The sequence below is a fragment of the Rhinatrema bivittatum genome, chromosome 2 (genome assembly GCF_901001135.1).
Source record: "Rhinatrema bivittatum chromosome 2, aRhiBiv1.1, whole genome shotgun sequence".
Taxonomy (NCBI): Eukaryota; Metazoa; Chordata; class Amphibia; order Gymnophiona; family Rhinatrematidae; genus Rhinatrema; species Rhinatrema bivittatum.
The window spans coordinates 737,009,930-737,035,478 of record NC_042616.1 but is presented as its reverse complement, the minus strand read 5'-3'; positions in this window follow the sequence as shown (position 1 = coordinate 737,035,478).

Genomic DNA, 25,549 nt, shown 5'->3' with positions numbered 1-25,549 from the left:
CTGATGACCATACTAGGATAGGGGGAGGGTGTAAGACAGCAAATGAGGGGATGGTCAGGGGAAGCAGGGCCACATTAATTACATTGGTGGACATAGGTAGAATACTGAGGGAGTGAAGGATTTTACTCTCCAAGATGAAAGAGCAGTGGGCCTATCCCATTTTTTAGGTGCCTTCAAGTACTAAGTAGCTGCCCATGTTGCCTATGGTCACATGTGACTCAGGAGAAGTGAATGAAGGGATTGGAGGGAATCAGAGAGAAGGTGAAGAGAAGACCAAGAGAATGTGGTGGGAAGGCGGGAGGCCTTGGCATGGAGCAGAAAGGAGAAAGGAGGCTAGAGAGAGGGAGCCCCATTCTGTCTACCCTCCTTCTTACCTCAGTGACCCTACATCCACAGCCTCCAACAACTCGCAGTAATCCTTTGCCCTCCAGTGCTTTTTGAACTGTGCTAGAATTAGAATGGCTGAGGACTGAGCACTGCAGGAGGCTGGAGGTGAAGGATCACTGGGATAATTAAGCAGAAAATTGTTTGGCCATCTATGTTGTGTATGAGTGTGTGCATTTAGGAGAGTTTTCATTCCCTGCCCTCTCTCCAGCTTCACAGTTTCACCTCCTTAGGGTCTAGAAATTAAGTCCAAATCTAATTTTCTTCTTTCCTTCCTTAACCATGCAAGTACAGGTCTTCTCATCAAGTCACTTCCAGCTGCTTAAGGGGTAGAATGCTACTGGTGTGCTTAGTATCTTCATCTGTCTCCTTGGACATGGAAAGGTTGTCTGGTATTGTACTGCATGATCTTCACTTGTTTCCCTTTGGTATGGAATGGACGGATGTACAGCTAATGCCATATGAATTCCATTCTTTCTACCCTCCATACCCAATCCTCTCAGCTGTCCTTCTTCTATCCTTTTAAATAGTTAACTCAAAGACTGCCACACTACCCTTCGACTCAGGGACCACCTGTCTGCAGTCCCTGGGCAAAGGTTGGGGATCTGTTCTTCCAGTCCACTCACTGGCTAGCAGGGTTTCTGTTCCTTGTTATTTGGGGATTCCAGAGATTTCTCATTGTCAGAATCCTGTGAGACTCCTGGGTATTGTTTGGGGAGAGGGCATGGTGACCTTCTCCCTGGGGGCCCAGGATATGGAAGACCTGCCCCACTGTGATCTTTCTAGGAAGCAGATTAATGGTGGGGAGCCACTGCAGCATCTTATTGTTTTTCATACATTTTTGGGAAAGATAGTGTGGTTAGAAGACCCAGGAGTAAGAATTTGGGCTGCATAGAAAGAGGAATAACCAGTAAGAAAAAGAAGATCACAATGCCTTTGTGTAGGTTCTAGAGCCCATATTTCAGTTCTAGAGCCCATATCTCAAAATGGATAGAGAGAGGATGGAGGCAGCCCAGAGAAGGGAGATCAAAATAGTGTTGGGTCTCCATCAGAAGATTATGAGGAGAGGCTGAAGGATCTAAATATGTATACCCTGGAGGAGAGGAGATCCAGAGGAGAAATGATACAGACCTTCAGATACCTGGAAAGTTTTAATGATGAATGAGAGTCAAACCTTTTCCATTGGAAAGAAAGCAGAAGACTTAGGGGTCATAAAATGAAACTTGGGGGAGACAGCTCTGAACCAACATCAGGAAATCTTTCTTCATGGAGAGGTGAAGATGAAAACAATGAAGGAATTCAGTGGAGCACGGGATAAACACTGTGGATCCCTAAAGGCTAGAAATGAAGAAAAGGGTGCATGGGGGTTACTTACTGGTGCAGTAGTTACCACCCTTAACCCAAAGCATGGGATTACTAGCCTTAGTTAATAAGTCTTGATGCTTTGATGGAACTGCAACATTGCTCTCCACTTTGACGGCAGGGGAGAGGGGCGAGGGGGGGGAGAGGAATTGGATTCAGATGACAACCAACATGGGCCCTGACATTTATGGTCTGTGGTACTGATATGTAGACATAAGGGAGAAAGCACAGGACTGCTTCAATGGCAAAGGGAATGGTGAATAAAACGGAAAATGTCATAATGCCTCTGTATCGCTCCATGGTGAGACCGCACCTTGAATACTGTGTACAATTCTGGTCGCCGCATCTCAAAAAAGATATAATTGCGATGGAGAAGGTACAGAGAAGGGCAACCAAAATGATAAGGGGAATGAAACAGCTCCCCTAGGAGGAAAGACTAAAGAGGTTAGGACTTTTCAGCTTGGAGAAGAGACGGCTGAGGGGGGATATGATAGAGGTGTTTAAAATCATGAGAGGTCTAGAACGGGTAGATGTGAATCGGTTATTTTTCAGATAATAGAAAGACTAGGGGGCACTTCATGAAGTTCGCATGTGGCACATTTAAAACTAATTGGAGAAAGTTCTTTTTTCACTCAACGTACAATTAAACGCTGGAATTTGTTGCCAGAGGATGTGGTTAGTGCCGTTAGTATAGCTGTGTTTAAAAAAGGCTTGGATAAGTTCTTGGAGGAGAAGTCCATTACCTGCTATTAATTAAGTTGACTTAGAGAATAGCCACTGCTATTGCTAGCGACAGTAAAATGGAATAGACTTAGTTTTTGGGTACTTGCCAGTTTCTTATGGCCTGGATTGGAAACAGGATGCTGGGCTTGATGGACCCTTGGTCTGACCCAGTATGGCATGTTCTTATGTTTTTATGTTCCATAAGCAATGCACATAAGCAGCACTGTCTGAATTTTCAAGAAAGCTAATCACCCAGTAAAAATGAAACATGGGAGTAACCTATACAGCTTGGCAGATACTACCATAAGAAGCTTGCTGGTGGGACTGAATGGACCTTTTGGTCCTTTTCTGCCATCATTACTATGTAACTATGTAAAAGGGAGATAGAATCAAAGGCTGAAGATACATCAAGGAAAATTGCAATTATAGCATTACATCTATCCAGCTCCTGCAGGAAAAAAATGATAACTGACAAGAGCAAAGTCTCTGTGCTATTGATTTTCTCTCAGTCCACATAAGGAAAAATGCAGAATAAGGTTCTGACTCAGGAGATCATTAAACTAAGTGAGCACAGCCTTCTCCAAAACCTTACTTAATATAACCAGATTGGAGATCAGGTGATAGCTGAAGGCGAGTTTACTTTTTTTGGCACTGGCCTGATTAGGGCTTTTTTCAGATTATCTGAAAATCTACTTTCCTGCATTGACAGGAAAACTGCAAAACCTATGAAATCTCATTCTTGAGTAAATATCAAACTGAAAATGGACACGGGTCCAAAGGGCAAAAGGAATTCTTATTATGCTGCCTATAAGTTTCTCAACCTCTGTCTTTCTTACCTGTGTTTGAAATGTAGTTCTTGGGGCCTTTACTAACAACCCAGGGGTTATATTTATATTGCTGAAGCCCAGTCCCAGGCTCGATGCCAAAGCCTGGCCTGAGACTGGGTCCTATCGCCAAGACCCAGACCTTATGCCAAGACCCAGCTTGAGGTCAGGTGCCTTCACTGAGGTCCAGGCCTAGGTGAAGCCCAAAGCCAGGGCCCAGTATGAGGCCTTGTCCAGCCACTGAAATCCAGGCCTACACTCAGACCCAGGTGTGATGCTGTGGCCCAGTTTAAGGCCGGCTGTTATTGCTGAGGCCCAAGATGAAGACTTATGAAGTCTTATTTCTTCTTGCATTGGCATAAAATGATGTTGTCTTCTGGAAGAATGCACCACATTAACCACTGTTGCACCTTTATCTGGAGTGTACAGTGCCATTTTGATGTATGACCATTGAAATGTATGCCTGTACATCAATATGGAGCCATCCATGTCAGAGAAAGATGCCACATTGGCATCAATCTGGCATATCCTTCCAGGAGACAGTGTCATTTTTTTATGATCCAAGAAGAAAGAAGACATTGGAAGGCCTAGTTCTGGGCCTCCGGGCCTATATCTGGGCTTCAGCACAGGACCTAGCCTCAGGCCTGGTCTGGGCCTGGTTTTGAGCAACAGGACCTGGACACAAGCCTAGGCTTACACCTAGGCCTGGACCTTGACTATTGGACCCAGCCTCAGAATGGCCCCGGTGTCAGGCCTAAGCCTTAATGATTTGAACAGACCCTGACATTGGGCATTGGTCTAGGCTATGCCTTAGTGACAGGACACAGCTTTGGGCCTGCACCTTGACATCAGTAGCCAACCTCAGGCTGGGCCCTGGCATTGGGCCTGGCCTCAGTGATGGTACCTGTCCTCATGTTGGGCTCCAGCATGCGGCTTAGACCTTGGTGACAGAACTCAGCCTCAGGCTGGGCAACAATGTCAGGCCTGGGCATAGCCTTCACTTCAGCACTTGTCCTAGGTCTCAGTGACAAAATGAAAATATCCAAAACATTTTCAAATATTTTTCTTGTTGGCAATTTTTGGTTTGTTTCATATGTTTCATTTTACGCATTCATTTTAAACAAATTCACATCCGTAATGTCTCTGTTTCAATTAATGATGTAACTTCACTATAAGTATTGTGTGTGGTTCTGGTTAGCTTACACAATATCTAATAAGATATGGCAGAACTAGAAAAGATACAGATGAGTGAGATGATAAATATAAATATAGAATAGTTATTTACCTTTTCAAATATTTCTACGTCTAGGAGATATTCCATGAAACTAACAAGTAGTATTTTTTCTCTCAACATACAATCAAGCTGTGAAATTTGTTGCAGAACAATATGATCAAGGCATCTAGCATAGCAGGATTCATAATGGGTTGGACAAGTTCCTGGAGGACAGTCCATACATTATTAGCCAAGTAAATTTGGAAAAGCCATTGCTATCCCCGGGAGTAAGCAAAAAGAAATGGATCTACTCTTTGGGATCCTGTTGAGTGACCTGGATTGTTCCCTCTTGGAAACAGGATATTGAGCTCCTAGGACCTCTGGTCTGACCCAGAGTGGCACATCGTCTGCATTTTTCCTAATGTGGCCTGAGAGAAAATCATAGCACAGAGACTTTGCTCTTGTCAGTTATCATTTTTTTACTGCAGGAGATGGATAGATGTAATGCTATAATTACAATTTTCCTTGATGTATCTTCAGCCTTAATGAGCAGGAACTTGAGGTAGCATGAAAATTAATCTGTATACCAAGTGAAAGAGCACCAACTAGTTCAGGGGTGGCCAATTCCAGTACTCAAGCGCACAAATGGGTCTGGTTTTCAGGATATGCATGAGAGAGATTTGCGTGTTTTTCCTCCATTGTATGCAAATGTCTTTCATGTATGCTCATTATGAATATCCTGAAAACCAGGCCTGTTTGTGGCTCTATAGGACCAAAGTTGTCCACCCTTGCAATAATTCACAAAACTTATTTCAGATTTTGAAATGGCTTATTTTACATGAAGAGGGAGCAGTAATGAGGTTAAATATGACAGAAGCATACAGAATTATAAATCTGTAGAAATGTAAGCAATGACCTGTTCTTTATATAATTGATATATAAATAAGGTGCTATTTTTCTTATCTGAATGAGGAGGAGGAAGTATTGCTGCAGTATGTTAGGGATTTAAATAGCATGCAATCCACCATAAAATGTAGTGTGCAACAGAGTGTTGGTTGGGGGGGGGGGGGGGGTGTCAATCTCATTTCTAGATGTCAGAGCTGTAAGTCTACAATGAAGAGAAAGGCGCTGCTGCTGGGAGATTTAAATCTGCCAAATGTTGATTTGTTCATTTCATCTGCAAAAACAGAACTAGAGGTATCCTGAATTCCTTTCAAGGGGCACTGAACAGGAAAACAGGTAAGATAATACTAGATCTAGTATTTACAAATGTTGAAAGTTTGATTTTGTCTTTTTAACCTTGCTGTTTCCTCCTGTTTCTTTGGGCTTCCAACTCAAAGCAGAGTTAAGGCTGAGATCTAGCACCATGAGACTTCATTCACAACTATACAGTATACAGTATATTTATACAGTATATTTATACAGTATATAGTATATAGTATACTATATATAGTATATAGTATATTTATACAGTATATAGTATAGTATAGTATATAGTATATTTATATTTAAACTATACAGTATATAGTATATTTAGGAGTCCTCATGGATAAACAACTCAACTTCAAAAGCTTCATCAATAACACCACCAAGGACTGCTTTTTCAAACTCCAAGTCTTAAAACGACTCAGACCTCTCCTCCACTTCCACGACTTCCGTACAGTACTTCAGGCAATCATTTTCTCAAAGATAGACTATTGCAACTCACTTCTGATCGGCCTCCCTGCAAATACTATCAAGCCATTACAGATGGTACAAAATGCCGCTGCCAGGATTCTAACCAGATCCAAAAAATGGGACCACATCACCCCCATTCTGAAGATCCTCCATTGGCTCCCTATCAATTTCAGAATACTGTTCAAAGTTCTAACCATCACCCACAAAGCGATTTCCAACATCACACCTTTGGATCTCAAATTCCCTCTCAGATTGCACTTACCATCCAGGCCGGTAAGAGCAGCTTATAAAGACACCCTCCAGGTTCTCTTTCTAAAAACAACTTCAGGATTGAGAGCCCTCTCAGCGTCTGGTCCAAAACACTGGAATTCTCTCCCTCCAGACCTACGGCTAGAACACTGCCCGGTTACTTTTAAGAAAAGACTCAAAACCTGGTTGTACAATCAGGCCTTTTCCCATTCTGATAATCCTCTGAATTAAATTCCTCCCGTTCCCCAGCAGTATCACACCCTTCCTATTCATTTATATCTCCTTAGTCAAAAAAATTTCATGTCCAGATTTTGCCCCTCTACTTAGCTCCTGTTGCCTTCACTACGGTTCACATACCTATTCCTCACCCCACTAGCCGTTTATTATATTGTACAGTGACACCCTTATATGCCCCTCTGTTCCATGATTTCAATTTGGTGCAATACCTTAGCGTCAACCCCTAGTTTTCTGTTTCTTAGTTCAAGACCTAAGCCTAAGCCTCTGCGACCACGGATGTATTATATTTACTCTCTCTGGGACACTGTTTTCTGTACAAATGTTAAATGTTGTTCTGCTTGTTTGTTGGTTAATAAGATATTTATTATTAGTTCTTTGTAATTGTTCACATTCGAAGCTCTGTTAATGTTCTATGTAATTGCTTTCATTTACCGAAGCACTGTTTTTCTGTTCAATGTAAACCGAACTGATTTGTAAACCCTTACAAGAATTTCGGTATATAAAACTGTTAAATAAATAAATAAAATAAATATACAGTGAGCGGTTTTTACCCTTATTTTATATCCCCTCCTCACTTGCTTAGTGCAGTCATTGAAGTGTGAGTCTGTGTCCAGGATCCATGCACTAGAGCTCCCTCCAGAAATCTGCAATCATGCAATAGACAGTGCCACTTCACATATAACTTTCTGCATAGATAGGAGAGGCCTTCTAGCTGAAGGGCTGGGGAAGAATTAACGCTTCCACGCATACTTTTGAAGTTTCAGTCCGGGAAAAGTATCAACACAAATAACAAGTGCTGAGAACTTTTTCCCTTTAAAAATTGGTGTGCAGCCTATGGGTAAAAGTACCTACACACTTTACACCTCTACACACAGTTTGAAAGTTGCCCCATTTTATATTATAATGTATTGAATTATTGATTTATTTTTATATTGAATTTTATGAATTGTATTATCAATATGCTGTAAACTGCTTTGGTCAGGTAATGTAAAATGCTTTGGGATTAAAAAAGTAGGATATAAGTATAAATAGAAATTGAAACAGACTGACATCTACATCCTGTATTTGCTTGCAGATTTACCTTACTGCATTGGATGTTGCATTAAGAAGCAAGAAAATTGAACATTTCTTGCAAGTGGAGTTGAGAGATTACATAGTAGCACAGTAACTTATAACATAGTAAATAATAGATTAAAAAAAACAAACCATTGGCCCATCCATTCTGCCCAGTTAATCCCATCTACACTGTTAAGAATATATCCCAGGTGGTAGCCTTAAAAATGGATCATTTTTAGGATAACACTCTTTATTTATCCAAGCCAATTAATTGTTGTTATCTTTATTTTATATTCTCTGCCATCCTGAGTGGATAAGCTTATAATATTCCATATTTAATCAAACAGGACCTACTTGCTCTCTCTCCCTCTCCCTAACTACTCCCCCCTCCACATGGCTTACCACCAATCAGTGCAATACCTCAACAGCTACCAAAATTAGCAAGGTTTTTGACCAACCATATGTCCATCTATGTCTTCATGGCCTTGCTGTATGGTTCTTTGAAATCACCAACCTGCCCATTCAACCATTCGGTTTCTGGGGAGTTGTAGTCTGCTGATTCCCACCCAACTAATTTATGACTTATTATGTCACAAGTTTGTACTTCCTTTATGTGCATCTTGAGTTCTCCTTGTCACCTCGTCTCTTGCCTCTGCTCTCAACAAACTAAAATATGGGTTGTTTGTAACATTGCAACCTCATGAACTTGTTCCTACCACTGTTTTCTATATCTGTTCCAAACAACATGCTCAAATTCTTTCACAGTGCAAGTTTCTACCATCTCTGCTGGGAGTTTATTCCAGTATCAAAAACAAAAAGAGAGAAATAATCAGACAAATATAAAAAATACACATACTAAACTAAAAAGTACTGACTCTGATATCAGAACAAATACGCAGAAGGTGTAATATACTGCCTCATGTTGTGCAATGGGCCTCAAGCAGTTTCAGAGACCGGTGCTATTAATTCCTCATTCACCGATTCAGTATACTAAATTATAGTCCCAATATATTTTTTCAATATATGTTCACGAAAAATGTATGCCATTAAAAATTCTTACAAAAATATTTTTACTTTCACACTTATTTTGTAGAATGTCATAGCTCATAGAACTATATATGAGGTGTTTCATCAAACCCTGACACTGGCTAATGTTTAGGCGACCTTCTGTCACCTGTGTCAAGGGTTACCTCATCTAAAACAAATAAAGCAGAAAGTCAACTTAAACAACTTAATGAAAAATCATCTAGACAGTAAATCGGAAAAACGTTTCATAGACCACTCCCTTATAAACTTGCAAACAGTTCTCGTAATGGTACACATGTGCAAACGGAATCAGAACAGCAAACCACACTGAGTTTTAAACTGAAAACAAGTCCAATCAATTTCAGTCAACAACTACCAATCATAATATAAGTATGGCATCCAAGATGAGATTAACAAGCAGTCCAATCAGTCTCCTTATTGAGCTCATTCGGTTATACAGTCTTCAACCAATGTATCCAATGCTGCTCATTCCCAATCAAAAGGGTATCAATATTGCCTCCCCACCTACTAATATAAAGTTTCTCCAATACTACAAACTTAAGTGTTCAAAAATATGGGAAGTAGAAAGACGGGCAGATTTTATAACCTGCGCACATGGCCTACATTGTGCACGCTAGCCAGTACGCACAAATGTACACCTGATTTTATAACATGGGTGCGCAGCCGCCCCTTTTTCAAAGCCCCAGGACATACGTGCGTCCCGGGGCTCGCGTGTGTCACCGAGCCTATGCAAAATAGGCTCGGCGCGTGCATGAGCAAGTTTTCGGGGTTATGCGTGTAAGTTATGCGTGTAACCCTTTGAAAATCTGCCCCACAATGTTCAGTAAAGGTGCTTCCAATCGCTGGTGGGAAATAGTGCTATGGTGTTCAATCATTCAAACCCATAGTGTAGGCTTAGTTTTCCCAATACGCATCATATCACATAAACACCATAAAATGTAAACAATGCCAATACTTGCACAGAAAGTAAAAGACTGTATACGAAGATAAAGCTTGTAAGGATAGGACATCACTATCAAAAGATTGTGCGCACATGGAACAATATCAACACAGATGGTGCCCCCCCTGTCAAACCAATCATTGGCAGCATCGTACTGAATTCAGATCACTTTATCCCTAATGTTGGGAGCAAAGTAAAAGCAAATATAGATAATTCATAAAAGACATCATATAGACGTAAAATATCCCAATATCTATGAATGCTCTTTTGCACTCTAAAAATATGTGGTGAAAAAGATAAGGTGCAGACAGAATGGGTAGAACCCTGATGCTGTCCTATCATCTACCACCCTTTCAGTAAATATGTATTTTCTTATGTTTCCTCTGAAACTTCCTTTCTGCAATGTTAGACCATGACACTTTGTTTTTTAATTTCTTTTTATATAGAAAATGTTATCTTCCATACTATATTGAAGACTTTCAAATATTTGAACATGTCTATTCCATCTTCCCTTTCCCTTCTTTCTCCAGTTAGTAAATTATGATTGCCTTAAGCATCTTTTTGTAGGGTTAATAAATGTTTGCAGAAAACTAAGGAGGAAATGAATCAGAAGTTATTAGACCAAACTGAAGCATTCAGTCTTTTTATGAGTTACTATATTCTTTTGAGACTAACATATTTTCTTCTTCATCGCTCTAATAGCATCATATTTCTACTAAATCTATGGCAGTGTTAAAACTACCTGAACATTCATTTGAGAATACTATTTCTGATCCAAATATGCAAAGCATTTTCCCATAGTTGCAAAATGGGGGAAAAAAAAAAAACCTGTGGTAGATCTGGCCCATATTTTATACTTTTAGACATAATAATAAAAAGAGAAAATTATTTGAATTTGGAATAATTTACTTAAGCTCCATATTCAGAGGTTTAAAAACCTTAAATTGATTTTTATACCTCCTCTATCTGGCTACATTTTACACAAGTCATTATCTGAGTAAAATTTACCAAGATAAAATGAGGGAGGGACAGGAGTGTTCTGGAGGTGGCAGTGCCAATATTTGGTGCTACACTTAGCTATTCCTAACCAGGTAAGTCTGGTTGAAACATCGAGTATGACCAGAGTTACCTAGATAAGTTTTAGGGAGGTGCCTACACACCAGAAATATTTTTGGTCAGGTTTATTGTTTTGGGGTGGAAGAAGGGGGCTCTATAGCCTTGAAAGGGGCAGGAGGGATTCCCAGTCACTTCTGTCCTGCTAATGTCCCTTGAAAATGGTATAGACTGGCCTAAATTGTTTTTAGATTTCCAGGTGAATACACTGTGTAAAGTTATCCAGTTAACTTTACCAGGTAGTGTCATGCTCACCAGCTCACCAAATACAGATCTTAGTTGTGAAATGTGAAATTAAAAACTGTGGATCTGATGAACAGTGTTCTTTGAAGACATAAGAGGGCTGAGGTTAGTGCATGATAAAACCTAAGGGGTAGATTTTCAGAGCCCTGCTCGCCTAAATCCGCCCAAAACCGGGCGGATTTAGGCGAGCAGGGCCCTGCGCGCCGGGAAGCCTATTTTACATAGGCCTCCCGGCGCGCGCAGAGCCCCGGGACTCGCGTACGTCCCGGGGTTCTCGGGGGGGGGCGTGTCGGGGGGCGGGGCCGGAGCGCGCGGCGTTGCGGGGGCGTGTCGGCAGCGTTTTGGGGCGGGTACGGGGCGTGGCTACGGCCCGGGGGCGTGGCCGCGCCCTCCGTACCCGCCCCCAGGTCGCGGCCCGGCGCGCAGCAGGCCCGCTGGCGCGCGGGGATTTACGTCTCCCTCCGGGAGGCGTAAATCCCCCGACAAAGGTAAGGGGGGGTGTAGACAGGGCCGGGGGGGGGGGTTAGGTAGGGGAAGGGAGGGTAAGGTGAGGGGAGGGCAAAGGAAAGTTCCCTCCGAGGCCGCTCCGATTTCGGAGCGGCCTTGGAGGGAACGGGGGGAGGCAGCGCGGCTCGGCGCGCGCAGGCTATACAAAATCGATAGCCTTGCGCGCGCCGATCCAGGATTTTAGGGGTAGATTTTCAGACAAGCGCGAACAGCCTACTTTTGTTTGCGCTCCAGGCGCAAACAAAAGTACGCTGGATTTTAGTAGATACGCGCGTAGTCGCGCGTATCGGCTAAAATCCTGGATCGGCGCGCGCAAGGCTATCGATTTTGTATAGCCTGCGCGCGCCGAGCCGCGCTGCCTCCCCCCGTTCCCTCCAAGGCCGCTCCGAAATCGGAGCGGCCTCGGAGGGAACTTTCCTTTGCCCTCCCCTCACCTTACCCTCCCTTCCCCTACCTAACCCACCCACCCGGCCCTGTCTACACCCCCCCCTTACCTTTGTCGGGGGATTTACGCCTCCCGGAGGGAGACGTAAATCCCCGCGCGCCAGCGGGCCTGCTGCGCGCCGGGCCGCGACCTGGGGCGGGTACGGAGGGCGCGGCCACGCCCCCGGGCCGTAGCCACGCCCCGTACCCGCCCCGAAAACGCTGCCGACACGCCCCCGGAACGCCGCGACGACCGGGCCCCCCCCCCGACACGCCCCCGACACGCCCCCCTCCGAGAACCCCGGGACTTACGCGAGTCCCGGGGCTCTGCGCGCGCCGGGAGGCCTATGTAAAATAGGCTTCCCGGCGCGCAGGGCCCTGCTCGCGTAAATCCGCCCGGTTTTGGGCGGATTTACGCGAGCAGGGCTCTGAAAATCCGCCCCTTAGTGGATACGCGCGGCTCCGCGCGTATCTACTAAAATCCAGCGTACTTTTGTTTGCGCCTGGAGCGCAAACAAAAGTAGGCTGTTCGCGCTCGTCTGAAAATCTACCCCTAATAGTTTGCTACTGTATAAATGACCGCTGATCAGTGCTGTAAAATATTTTAAACCGTATATTTGCCTCTTGCACTTGCACCTGCAGTTGTGTATTCTACTGCATGGAGACTACCAAAGCATTTTCAAGTGATTTCTGGGTCTGTTTTTTAATACCACCAATACTATATGCAGCTCCTGACACATTGTGGTGTCTCAGTGCAACTGCAGAACAGAATACAAAAGCCTACCTTATAGTGGGAACTGAGATGTCCATTTTCAAATGACCACTGAGCAGTCCAGAAAACTGGCTAATTTAAACCAGTTATCTTTAGGAAACTTTTCAGCTAAACCTGACCAGCTAGGTTTTCAGTGACTGGCTAGATCTAGCACAGCTTTGTTGTGACCAAGGCTTGGATTTTCTAAAATCACAGGCCTTTGAGAATCGCGTGGTACCGGGGGCGAAGCTGGGGGGGGGTGGGCCTGCGAAAGCCGGCAGCGATAGCACCACCGTGGTGTTATCGCTGCTGGCTTTCGCAAACCAATAGCGCCACCGTGAAAGGTGGTGCTATTGGGCGCGTTACTGGCGGCGATAAGGGGTCTTACCTTCTCGCCGCCTGTGATGTCTCTGCCGCGTTCACCTCGATGCCACCCCGACTCCTCCCCTTCCGGTGCTGACGCCGCCCCGATCTAGGTATTGCATGCGAAAAGTCCCTTTTCGCATGCGATATCAATAGAAAATGACACCCTAAGTTTTTGGCACTCTGGTTGTTTTGGCATAGCAATTTGAAATTGTATTTCTAGTAGATTGCCTTCATTTTTTATTTTGACTAAGATTTGGGGAGGGTATTTTTCATCCGCCAGCATACAGCTAAAGTGGACTTGTGCGCTTAAGTCATCTTTGAAATGTCCCTGGCTGTGCCAGTATAAGCACACACGTACATGTAGGAAGTTGAACCTGCCTGTTAACCTGGCTGAGTAAAGGTGCAACTTTCTACATGTACATTTCCATATATAGTTTTAAAAATTGAGACTATGTGTTTAAGTGCTTATCCTGCCGCAGTTCTGCCCCACAAAATGCTTACTGTGAGAGTGTGAGAAAAATATGCAAATAATCAACTTATGTGTGTGTATGTTTTCCTCACACAACCCCCTGGATAATTTTCAAAAGCCAATTTACATGATCATACCAAGGTTTGTGTGCAGAAATCCTTTTGAAAATGAACACTTAAACTACCAGTTGAACTAAACAGTATAAGGTACAATAATAAATCAGAGTGCACATATCCCAATAATCTATATAAATGCATAAAGGAATAATTATTTTAAAAGCAAATTTACAAAAATCACCATTTTATTCCAAAAATGAATTAACATCCAAAACTGTCTTCAGTTTTCAATTATTCCTTTATACATTTATATCGATGAATTATACGATATGACAAAATACCACATGCACCTTTATTCAGTAAGGGGTAGATTTTCAGAGCCCTGCTCGCCTAAATCCGCCCAAAACCGGGCGGATTTAGGCGAGCAGGGCCCTGCGCGCCGGGAAGCCTATTTTACATAGGCCTCCCGGCGCGCGCAGAGCCCCGGGACTCGCGTACGTCCCGGGGTTCTCGGAGGGGGGCGTGTCGGGGGGCGGGGCCGGAGCGCGCGGCGTTGCGGGGGCGTGTCGGCAGCATTTTGGGGGCGGGTACGGGGCGTGGCTACGGCCCGGGGGCGTGGCCGCGCCCTCCGTACCCGCCCCCAGGTCGCGGCCCGGCGCGCAGCAGGCCCGCTGGCGCGCGGGGATTTACGTCTCCCTCCGGGAGGCGTAAATCCCCCGACAAAGGTAAGGGGGGGGTGTAGGCAGGGCCGGGGGGGGGGGTTAGGTAGGGGAAGGGAGGGTAAGGTGAGGGGAGGGCAAAGGAAAGTTCCCTCCGAGGCCGCTCCGATTTCGGAGCGGCCTTGGAGGGAACGGGGGGAGGCAGCGCGGCTCGGCGCGCGCAGGCTATACAAAATCGATAGCCTTGCGCGCGCCGATCCAGGATTTTAGGGGTAGATTTTCAGACAAGCGCGAACAGCCTACTTTTGTTTGCGCTCCAGGCGCAAACAAAAGTACGCTGGATTTTAGTAGATACGCGCGTAGTCGCGCGTATCGGCTAAAATCCTGGATCGGCGCGCGCAAGGCTATCGATTTTGTATAGCCTGCGCGCGCCGAGCCGCGCTGCCTCCCCCCGTTCCCTCCAAGGCCGCTCCGAAATCGGAGCGGCCTCGGAGGGAACTTTCCTTTGCCCTCCCCTCACCTTACCCTCCCTTCCCCTACCTAACCCACCCACCCGGCCCTGTCTACACCCCCCCCTTACCTTTGTCGGGGGATTTACGCCTCCCGGAGGGAGACGTAAATCCCCGCGCGCCAGCGGGCCTGCTGCGCGCCGGGCCGCGACCTGGGGGCGGGTACGGAGGGCGCGGCCACGCCCCCGGGCCGTAGCCACGCCCCGTACCCGCCCCGAAAACGCTGCCGACACGCCCCCGGAACGCCGCGACGACCGGGCCCGCCCCCCGACACGCCCCCGACACGCCCCCCTCCGAGAACCCCGGGACTTACGCGAGTCCCGGGGCTCTGCGCGCGCCGGGAGGCCTATGTAAAATAGGCTTCCCGGCGCGCAGGGCCCTGCTCGCGTAAATCCGCCCGGTTTTGGGCGGATTTACGCGAGCAGGGCTCTGAAAATCCGCCCCTTAGTGGATACGCGCGGCTCCGCGCGTATCTACTAAAATCCAGCGTACTTTTGTTTGCGCCTGGAGCGCAAACAAAAGTAGGCTGTTCGCGCTCGTCTGAAATCTACCCCTAATAGTTTGCTACTGTATAAATGACCGCTGATCAGTGCTGTAAAATATTTTAAACCGTATATTTGCCTCTTGCACTTGCACCTGCAGTTGTGTATTCTACTGCATGGAGACTACCAAAGCATTTTCAAGTGATTTCTGGGTCTGTTTTTTAATACCACCAATACTATATGCAGCTCCTGACACATTGTGGTGTCTCAGTGCAACTGCAGAACAGAATACAAAAGCCTACCTTATAGTGGGAACTGAGATGTCCATTTTCAAATGACCACTGAGCAGTCCAGAAAACTGGCTAATTTAAACCAGTTATCTTTAGGAAACTTTTCAGCTAAACCTGACCAGCTAGGTTTTCAGTGACTGGCTAGATCTAGCACAGCTTTGTTGTGACCAAGGCTTGGATTTTCTAAAATCACAGGCCTTTGAGAATCGCGTGGTACCGGGGGCGAAGCTGGGGGGGGGTGGGCCTGCGAAAGCCGGCAGCGATAGCACCACCGTGGTGTTATCGCTGCTGGCTTTCGCAAACCAATAGCGCCACCGTGAAAGGTGGTGCTATTGGGCGCGTTACTGGCGGCGATAAGGGGTCTTACCTTCTCGCCGCCTGTGATGTCTCTGCCGCGTTCACCTCGATGCCACCCCGACTCCTCCCCTTCCGGTGCTGACGCCGCCCCGATCTAGGTATTGCATGCGAAAAGTCCCTTTTCGCATGCGATATCAATAGAAAATGACACCCTAAGTTTTTGGCACTCTGGTTGTTTTGGCATAGCAATTTGAAATTGTATTTCTAGTAGATTGCCTTCATTTTTTATTTTGACTAAGATTTGGGGAGGGTATTTTTCATCCGCCAGCATACAGCTAAAGTGGACTTGTGCGCTTAAGTCATCTTTGAAATGTCCCTGGCTGTGCCAGTATAAGCACACACGTACATGTAGGAAGTTGAACCTGCCTGTTAACCTGGCTGAGTAAAGGTGCAACTTTCTACATGTACATTTCCATATATAGTTTTAAAAATTGAGACTATGTGTTTAAGTGCTTATCCTGCCGCAGTTCTGCCCCACAAAATGCTTACTGTGAGAGTGTGAGAAAAATATGCAAATAATCAACTTATGTGTGTGTATGTTTTCCTCACACAACCCCCTGGATAATTTTCAAAAGCCAATTTACATGATCATACCAAGGTTTGTGTGCAGAAATCCTTTTGAAAATGAACACTTAAACTACCAGTTGAACTAAACAGTATAAGGTACAATAATAAATCAGAGTGCACATATCCCAATAATCTATATAAATGCATAAAGGAATAATTATTTTAAAAGCAAATTTACAAAAATCACCATTTTATTCCAAAAATGAATTAACATCCAAAACTGTCTTCAGTTTTCAATTATTCCTTTATACATTTATATCGATGAATTATACGATATGACAAAATACCACATGCACCTTTATTCAGTAAGGGGTAGATTTTCAGAGCCCTGCTCGCCTAAATCCGCCCAAAACCGGGCGGATTTAGGCGAGCAGGGCCCTGCGCGCCGGGAAGCCTATTTTACATAGGCCTCCCGGCGCGCGCAGAGCCCCGGGACTCGCGTAAGTCCCGGGGTTCTCGGAGGGGGGCGTGTCGGGGGGCGGGCCCGGTCGTCGCGGCGTTCCGGGGGCGTGTCGGCAGCGTTTTGGGGGCGGGTACGGGGCGTGGCTACGGCCCGGGGGCGTGGCCGCGCCCTCCGTACCCGCCCCCAGGTCGCGGCCCGGCGCGCAGCAGGCCCGCTGGCGCGCGGGGCTTTACGTCTCCCTCCGGGAGGCGTAAATCCCCCGACAAAGGTAAGGGGGGGGGTGTAGACAGGGCCGGGCAGGTGGGTTAGGTAGGGGAAGGGAGGGGAAGGTGAGGGGAGGGCAAAGGAAAGTTCCCTCCAAGGCCGCTCCGATTTCGGAGCGGCCTTGGAGGGAACGGGGGGAGGCAGTGCGGCTCGGCGCGCGCAGGCTATACAAAATCGATAGCCTTGCGCGCGCCGATCCAGGATTTTAGTGGATACGCGCGGCTCCGCGCGTATCTACTAAAATCCAGCGTACTTTTGTTTGCGCCTGGAGCGCAAACAAAAGTAGGCTGTTCGCGCTCGTTTTAAAATCCGCCCCTAATAGAATAAACCACAAAAAAACTGCTTAGATCAAAAAGTGAATCCTCAAACAAGAGTGTTGCAATCAGTGGTCTGTGGGCAGCCCCACGGACCATCACTCTTACTTCTGGGCTGGTCTGAGTTCCAGCAGGACACCGCCAGCACATGAGGCAGGACACTGCTGATGATCTCGGCTGAGCCAACCGCTATTCCTTGCTGTTGCGAGACACATGGTGCACTCTCCCTAGGCATACATGAGCATCATTTTTCCTTCCTTAAAGGGACCACTGCAGGAAAGGCCCCACAGTCCCTAGAGATTACATCGTCAATACTGCCCTATAAAAGGGCAGACTTCCAACAGCAGCTTCCCTCAGCAACAGGTCTTTCTACTGCTTGTAGTGTGAGTTGCTTCAGGATTATTCTTCTCTAGTTCCTGTGATCTTTGTCTTCATTTCCAATGTCCTTGTCTTCTTAGCTTCAATTCCTGTTGTCTTCAGTTCCAACATCCTCATCTTCTTGTCTTCAGTTCCTGTTGTCTTCAGTTCCAGTGTCAATCTTCTTCTTCAGGGCTTCAGCTCTTCAGTTCATTTACATCTTCTTATCTGCCCACCTGTTCTGCTCCTTGCCTTCCTGCCCTGCCTATCCATCTCACCTTCCCTTCAGATGGATACCCAGTATTGACCTTGACCTGTCCCCTGAATAGTCTTGCCTACTGCCTGCCACTGCCCACTGCCTGATTTCTGGACACTCATGACCACTACCTGTCTCCATCCTTATCCTGTCACCTGATACACTCCCATCTAATCCTGCTCTGACTCAGCTACCTCAACATATCTCTCCACCAGCAGAGCTCCCCACCTAAGACCTGCTGGCCCCAGCACCCAAAGGTAACTTTGAGAAGATTAATGGTGTCTACTGGTCAGGATAAGGGATTTATTAAAAGGGAAGTCCCAAATGGTAGCAGAAAGAACCTTGTCTGTGAACAATGTAATCTTAGTGGAAAATAAGAAACACCCTTGAAATTTCATTAAAATAGCATAACTCGTCAGAGCAAAGATGAATAAAGACTGGGTATCCAGTCTATGTCTACATTATACCATTATGTCTACATTATATCATTCTTAATAAATCTGCCTTTATTATTCAGTTGTTCTCTGATGTTTAGTCAATAACGTGTAAAAGAAATTGTAACCCCCGAGCAGGATGGAACCCAAGTGCTGAATTCAGGGGCACAAAGAAAGAAAATAAGACCCTACCAGTTCTCCAAGATAGCTTCTACTACTGAGGTCCAGGGCTCTCTGTGGATGCAAGTATAGCTTCAAGTCTCTTTTGCATTCACCAATGTACACAGCCCTTTTCCCTGTCTCTGTGCAGCGCACTAATAATCTCCACAGTCTTTAACAGAAAATAATCACACTAAGAAGCGATGTGGTTTCCATCTTCTTTACTGAAAGATGATTAACTGACTGAAGAATCTTTACAGCACTTAGATTTTAAATAAAGTTGATGTACAATAATGAAGAAGAAAGATTAATACATTTGTGACCTCACTTTTCTAGTAAAGTCTTTGCATTCCTGGAAACCAATTCCTTAACAACTGATCGCCTTCTCTTTTCATTTACTCAAATTACAGAAAGTGTAACCCTTCTTCCAACTCCAAGATTTAACCCAATCTTCTCCCCACTGTAGACTGGTTAGAATTTAATCCCAAATTATTAATCAGAACACAGTAAGTCCTAGTTCTCATACCTCTCCTGTACCTCTCTTTAAATAGTTTAGATCTCCTTCTGAAAGTAACAAGTAGATATTCTCCTCTCAAGTGCAACACACTTGTCAGCAGCAAACACACAGGCCGTTATAGTACAGTGCGCCCGGCACCGGGAAAGTGCACAGAAAAGCAGTAAAAACTGCTTTTCTGTGCACCCGCCTCCTTTTCCCCGTTTCTACCGCACCACCTAATTTGAATACTGCATCGCGTGCACCGGCAGACTTTACTGAATTGGCCTGACAGTTCTTACACAATACCTTCAGATCCTTTCTTCTGGTAATGGACAGGGATCCATTCCTTTCTGGAACTTCCCAGATAAAAGACAACTCTTCACTCAATAGAATGGAAACTGATTATTTGGTATCAAGGGCACTCAATGCCGAAGAACAAAAATAAACTTCAATTCAACACAAGGGGAAAACAAAACCAGAGACAGGAAGGGTGGAAAAAAAACATCCTTGTCTTCAAAATGAGGAGATAGACACTGAAGAAAGACAACTCAAGGTTGAAACTCCTCTGTATCGGTCCCTGACTGATCTATCCACTGGAGGTGAGATAGAGAGCAGCAGATTCTTCCCTACCTCTTTATCTAGCCTTTCACAGGGATGCCCCAATCCTCTGTAAAGGGAAGGTTCTCACAGGTCTCCAAAAACTGGCTCAAAAAAGAGTAAAAACGGGCAAAAATAGATCAGTCTAACTGGCTGACCCACAAAGGGCAAAAAGCAAAACCCCTCTCCAATAAAATAACTTACCGAAGACAAATATATCCTGCCATCAGGAAATCTAATTAAAAGTCCACATAATAAGTGTTGTGCTTGGGGGTGGACCCTTGTCCTGGAGCATTGGAGAATGGCTCCCTGGTAGGGACCAGGAAGCAACTTCCCCCAGAGGGCGGAGCACTGGAGGAGACAGAAGCTAGGATGTGCTTCACCACTGGAAGCCCGAGGTCCCCCTGGGAGGAGCCCGTAGGGACCCGGGCTGCTGGGACTTAGGTGGGCCTTGCAGAGTCTCCTGGAAGGATGGAAGTCTGGCGTGCCCACAATCAGAAGGGGAGCACGGTCAGGTTCGAGACTGGAGGTCAGATGGAAAAAGGAGGATCAGGAGAGTGTAGGTGATGACAAGGCTAGGAACAGAGCCAGAATCTAGAGATGTGGTCAAGCAGGCAGAGGTCAGAGTCCGGCAATCAGTCCAAGGAGTAGTTAGCAAAGCAGAGGTCAGGTTCCGGAGGTCAGACGAGGTCACAGGCAGGCCAAGGTCAGAAGGCAGGCAGCAGGCAAGCAGGTCAAGGACCAGACTGGAGTCAGAAAGCAGGCAGGCGGGTCAAGGAGCAAGCCGAGGTCAGTACCAGAGAGACAGTCTGGAGGTACTACCTGGGGAGATGGACAGATGAACAGGAACAGAAGGATGCTAGAGTACTAGGATGCAGGAACAAGGCAGGAACAGAACTAGAACAGAAGGATCCTGGAACAAGACTTGGAACAAGACTGGAACAAGGTTTAGATGCAGTGACAATCTAGCAAGACACTAACCCGATTGCCAAGGCAAGGAAGTACAAGCAGGGACTTCCTTATATCAGAGAATCAATCAGGGCACGCCGCGGAGCTAGGACCCGTCACTGGCCCTACTAGAGGCCGGGCGGTCTGCGTGCGCATAGGGGCATGGCCAACACAGCTGAGGATGCTGAGCTCGGGCGTGAGGCCTGATGCTCAGTGGAAGTCCCGGTGACTGCCGCTGCAGGTGCTGAGGCCTGGAAGTACTTGCAGCTGCCGCTAGGGAGGCCGACCCTGGACCTACTGTGGAACCATGAAGGTGAGCAGGCCTGTGCGCGGGCCGGGCACGGACAGGGTGCGTAACAATAAGATGGTGCCTGTGGCTATAAAGGCTAAAGCAACACTATCTGAGTCTCCCACTTGGGGAGCAAAATCCAAACTTTTCTTCACTAAATCTCTCTGCACATCCCCAGCTAGTTAGTACATTCCTTTTGGCAAGGAAACCAGGGGTTTCTTACTAAAATATGCTAGTTTGTTTTAAAAAGGTGAATTGTAGACATTCAAACTCTATTGCATGTTCACTTTTATCATTCATAGGGGTGGAAGAGTACGTTAAAACCTTTGTGACCAATGGGTAATAATGAGCAGCATACAAATATAAAAGAAACAGATATGATACCTTTACCAGTTTTCTCTGTGAAACAAAGATTTAGGATCAGTAGTATAGAGAACATTTCCAATCTAAATAAAGAGCCTGGTCTTGATACAAGCGATGGTTGGATTCTGCATTTCCCTGTTGCATTGACTGTCCTACCAGAAGTTTATTTCTGAATGGAAGCAAGTGAAAGATGAAAGAATAGAGCTCAAAATGAATTGTTCATCCCAGTTTCCCATAACTACCTTCACCACCCAACTGCCACAGCAAATTTTCTCAAACTAGCTCAAATGCTTCTATTGTTTAACAAGGATAGTTTTTGGAATATGGACAAGAAAATTTTGGATTAGTGATTATATTTTAATTGGTTTCAAATCTTATAAGTATAGTGTGAAGAATGTGAATAAAACATTTTGAATAAAACTAGTAAATGTAAAGAAAGATATTGTCAGGGAGACTGGAAAAAGCAGTGGAGGATCAGGTGATCATTGCACTTTGGGCAGAGATAAAAAGTGGGATGGGGGAACAAGACAATTCCCTTGAGCTAAGAACATAAGATCATGCCATACTGGGTCAGACCAAGGGTCCATCAAGCCCAGCATCCTGTTTCCAACAGAGGCCAATCCAGGCCATAAGAACCTGGCAAGTACCCAAAAACTAAGTCTATTCCATGTTACCGTTGCTAGTAATAGCAGTGGCTATTTTCTAAGTCAACTTAATTAATAGCTGGTAATGGACTTCTCCTCCAAGAACTTATCCAATCCTTTTCTAAACCCAGCTACACTAACTGCACTAACCACATCCTCTGGCAACATATTCCAAAGTTTAATTGTGCAATGAATGAAAAAGAACTTTCTCCGATTAGTTTTAAATGTGCTACATGCTAACTTCATGGAATGTCCCCTAGTCTTTCTATTAGAGTAAATAACCGATTCATATTTACCCGTTCTAGACCTCTCATGATTTTAAACACCTCTATCATATCCCCCTCAGCCGTCTCTTCTCCAAGCTGAAAAGTCCTAACCTCTTTAGTCTTTCCTCAAAGGGGAGCTGTTCCATTCCCCTTATCATTTTGGTCGCCCTTCTCTGTACCTTCTCCATCACAATTATATCTTTTTTGAGATGCGGCAACCAGAATTGTATACAATATTCAAGGTGCGGTCTCACCATGGAGCGATACAGAGGCATTATGACATTTTCCGTTTTATTCACCATTCCCTTTCTAATAATTCCCAGCATTCTGTCTGCTTTTTTGACTGTCACAGCACACTGAATGTTATGGTTGAGTGTGTTTTGGTGGATCCTTAGGTGCTGTGGGAGATGACCACGCCCATGGGGAGGAACCCCATGAGGAGCCACAGGACTGGGCTAGAATCGTAATGCACAAAACACAGTTAGTTCTTTATTAAACAGCTTGAAGAGAGCCACCAGAGGTGGTAGTAGTGATGCAGTCTGGTAGTTGCATTCTCTGGGACCTCAGCAGAGGGAACCCTTCTCTCCTTGATGATGATAGGAGGTTCCGCAGCAGGTTTCCCAGCTAGGAGATACTGTGGATGAGATAGACTGAGAGTTAGAGTACTCACTAGGTGTTTGCTGTTGGTATGTGATTCCACCAGGTATGTTGAAGAAGGTACAGGCACCGAGGCAGGGAGAGCAGGTCCTCGAGGAGCGAGTGCCTGTTCCCTGTAAGGCACCTGAAATAAAGCAGAGGGCCCCCGAGGAGCGGTTACCCCAGTTAGCAGTTATTCTGAAGGGCAGAGAGAGAGCTTCCAGCGGCAGCACGGAAGTGGCAGAGTAGTGTAGACAAGAATGAATTTGAGTCCTTGCTAATTCAAAGAGCTAGCAAACTAGTGAAGGTAATATACCTGGATGGCGTGATGTCAGCATGAGGGAACACCCTCGAGGTTCACGCCAAGGGTGGCATAAAGATGTGGGGTGCGCAGGCGCGCACATCCTAGTAGGTACTTGGGAGGAGCAATGGTGGGAAGCCGCACCATAGTCATTCTGGGGAAGCTGGAGAGCTCGGCTTGTAGATGCCATGTGTTGAAGGCCATCTTCCACTCATCGCCAGATCGAATGCGAAGTAAGTTGTAGGCTCCTTTCAGATCCAGCTTGGAGAAAACTTTAGCTTCTTGTAGTCTGTCGAATAGCTCTGAAATCAGAGGCTGGGGATAACGATCCTTTATTGTTATTTCATTGAGACCCCTGTAATCTATATATGGACGTAATGTTCCGTCCTTTTTTCCCACAAAGAAAAAGCCTGCGCCAGCAGGGAACTTGGATCGTCTTATGAAGCCCTTTTGGAGGTTTTCCTGAATATATTCGGACATGGCTTTATTCTCTGACACTAACAGGGGGTACACCCTACCCTTGGGTGGCTCCGTACTAGGCTTCAGATTAATAGCGCAGTCATAAGGTCTGTGAGGCGGCAGTACATCTGCAGCTTCTTTTGAAAAGACATCTTGGAAAGATGCATATTGAAGTGGCAACCCCGGCATTACTGGGGTAGAAGGCTTGCAGGGTAATGGAGCTACCTCCATCAGGCATTTATCAAGGCAGTCTGGACCCCATCTTGACAATTCCAGTGTAGCCTAATTGAATTGAGGCATATGCTGCTGCAGCCATGGTAATCCCAGTACTGTAGGGTGCATAGCCTTCTCAGACCTGGCACGGAAACCCGGCCCGATGCCACAACCTGACCCTGAGGCTGGGTCCCGATGCCTGGGCCTTGGCCTCAGCTGGAGTCCAGATCCAGGCCTGCCACCTCGACCCATCCCCAAGACCAGGACCCAATTTGGGACCTCAGACCAGACCCAGGCCCAATGCCATAATCCAACCTGGAGGCCAGCTCCCGATGCCTAGGCCTGGGCCATGATCCAGTACCAAAACCACAACCTGACCAAGAGGCTGGGACTCAACACCTGGGCCTTAGCCTAGACCTTGGCCAAGCCCGCTGCCATGACCCACCCTGGAAACAGTTATGTGCCTGTTTAACAAATTTCACTGGCACACAAGCAGGCTTTCTTTGTATAAAAATCCCCGCTACTTTCCCATCAATAATCTACACATTCTGATGAAGTGATGTGTGAGGTTCGTTTTAACTCCCAAGGCACAAACAGTGTCCAGCATTTTGTGCCAACATTGGCATATACTATCTTTATGCCCAACATTTTGGGAATATCCCTGTATTGTGTATTCTAGAGGGCAGAATCTTAAAGACATTTTGGTGTGGCCTGTGATACCCCCTCTTGAACCTAGATTGTCAGTTGATGGAGCTGGGCATTACACTTGTGGATAGTGCTCGATGTGTGCAGCTACACTCCAGGAGTCCTCCTAGATTCACTCTCAGACACAGTACAAGGTGAAACTGAAAGATATCATAGACCATAACACATTTGGAATTATTTAAAATGTCTTTGCAAATTAAGTTATATTGGATGGACAAAAAAATCGATCAAAACTTGATTACATGAACATCGGAGCCATCTTAACAATTTGGTAAGGAGTGCTCCCATGGTCTCACATTATGAAGAGTACCAGTATACTTTCTAAGACTTATGCTAGGTGTTATTGAAGTGAGTTAGAACTCCCATGCTGGGTGATAATCTACAAATGCTGCTGAATTTAAAAGAAAAACAATGGATTTATAATTTTTTTTTCAAGCTTATTTATTGGGTTTTATAGACAATAAACATACAGGTTACAATACATTTCAAAGCACACATCAATAGCATGTCATTGTAGCAATGAAAACACTCACAATTACAAGTGAAACTTTGGAACTCAATGCTTTCAATGCTTCCAAATATTCCCCAGCCGAAACAATTACTGATATTTGAGTAACTTAATATCTTAACAACATGGCCGCATTTACATTTTCCAGTTTCTCAAGTTCTTACAATAACTGCTTAGATTATTTACTGGACATCAGACAGTCTTTTGAGTACAATGTACATTGCAAAGAAACAGGAACAGAAGTAAGCTCATAATGAGCAGCGCCCTAAATGCTAGGCCCTGATCTAATCTCTTTCCCAGAGGGCTACGCACCTTCATTCCACACTGAGGGTAAAATTCCAAAAGTGATTAGGACGCCCTCGGGGAAAGATAGTTTTGAAATTTAGACCATATACAAATCATCTTAGCATTTTTTTTGGAGAAGATCTGGCTA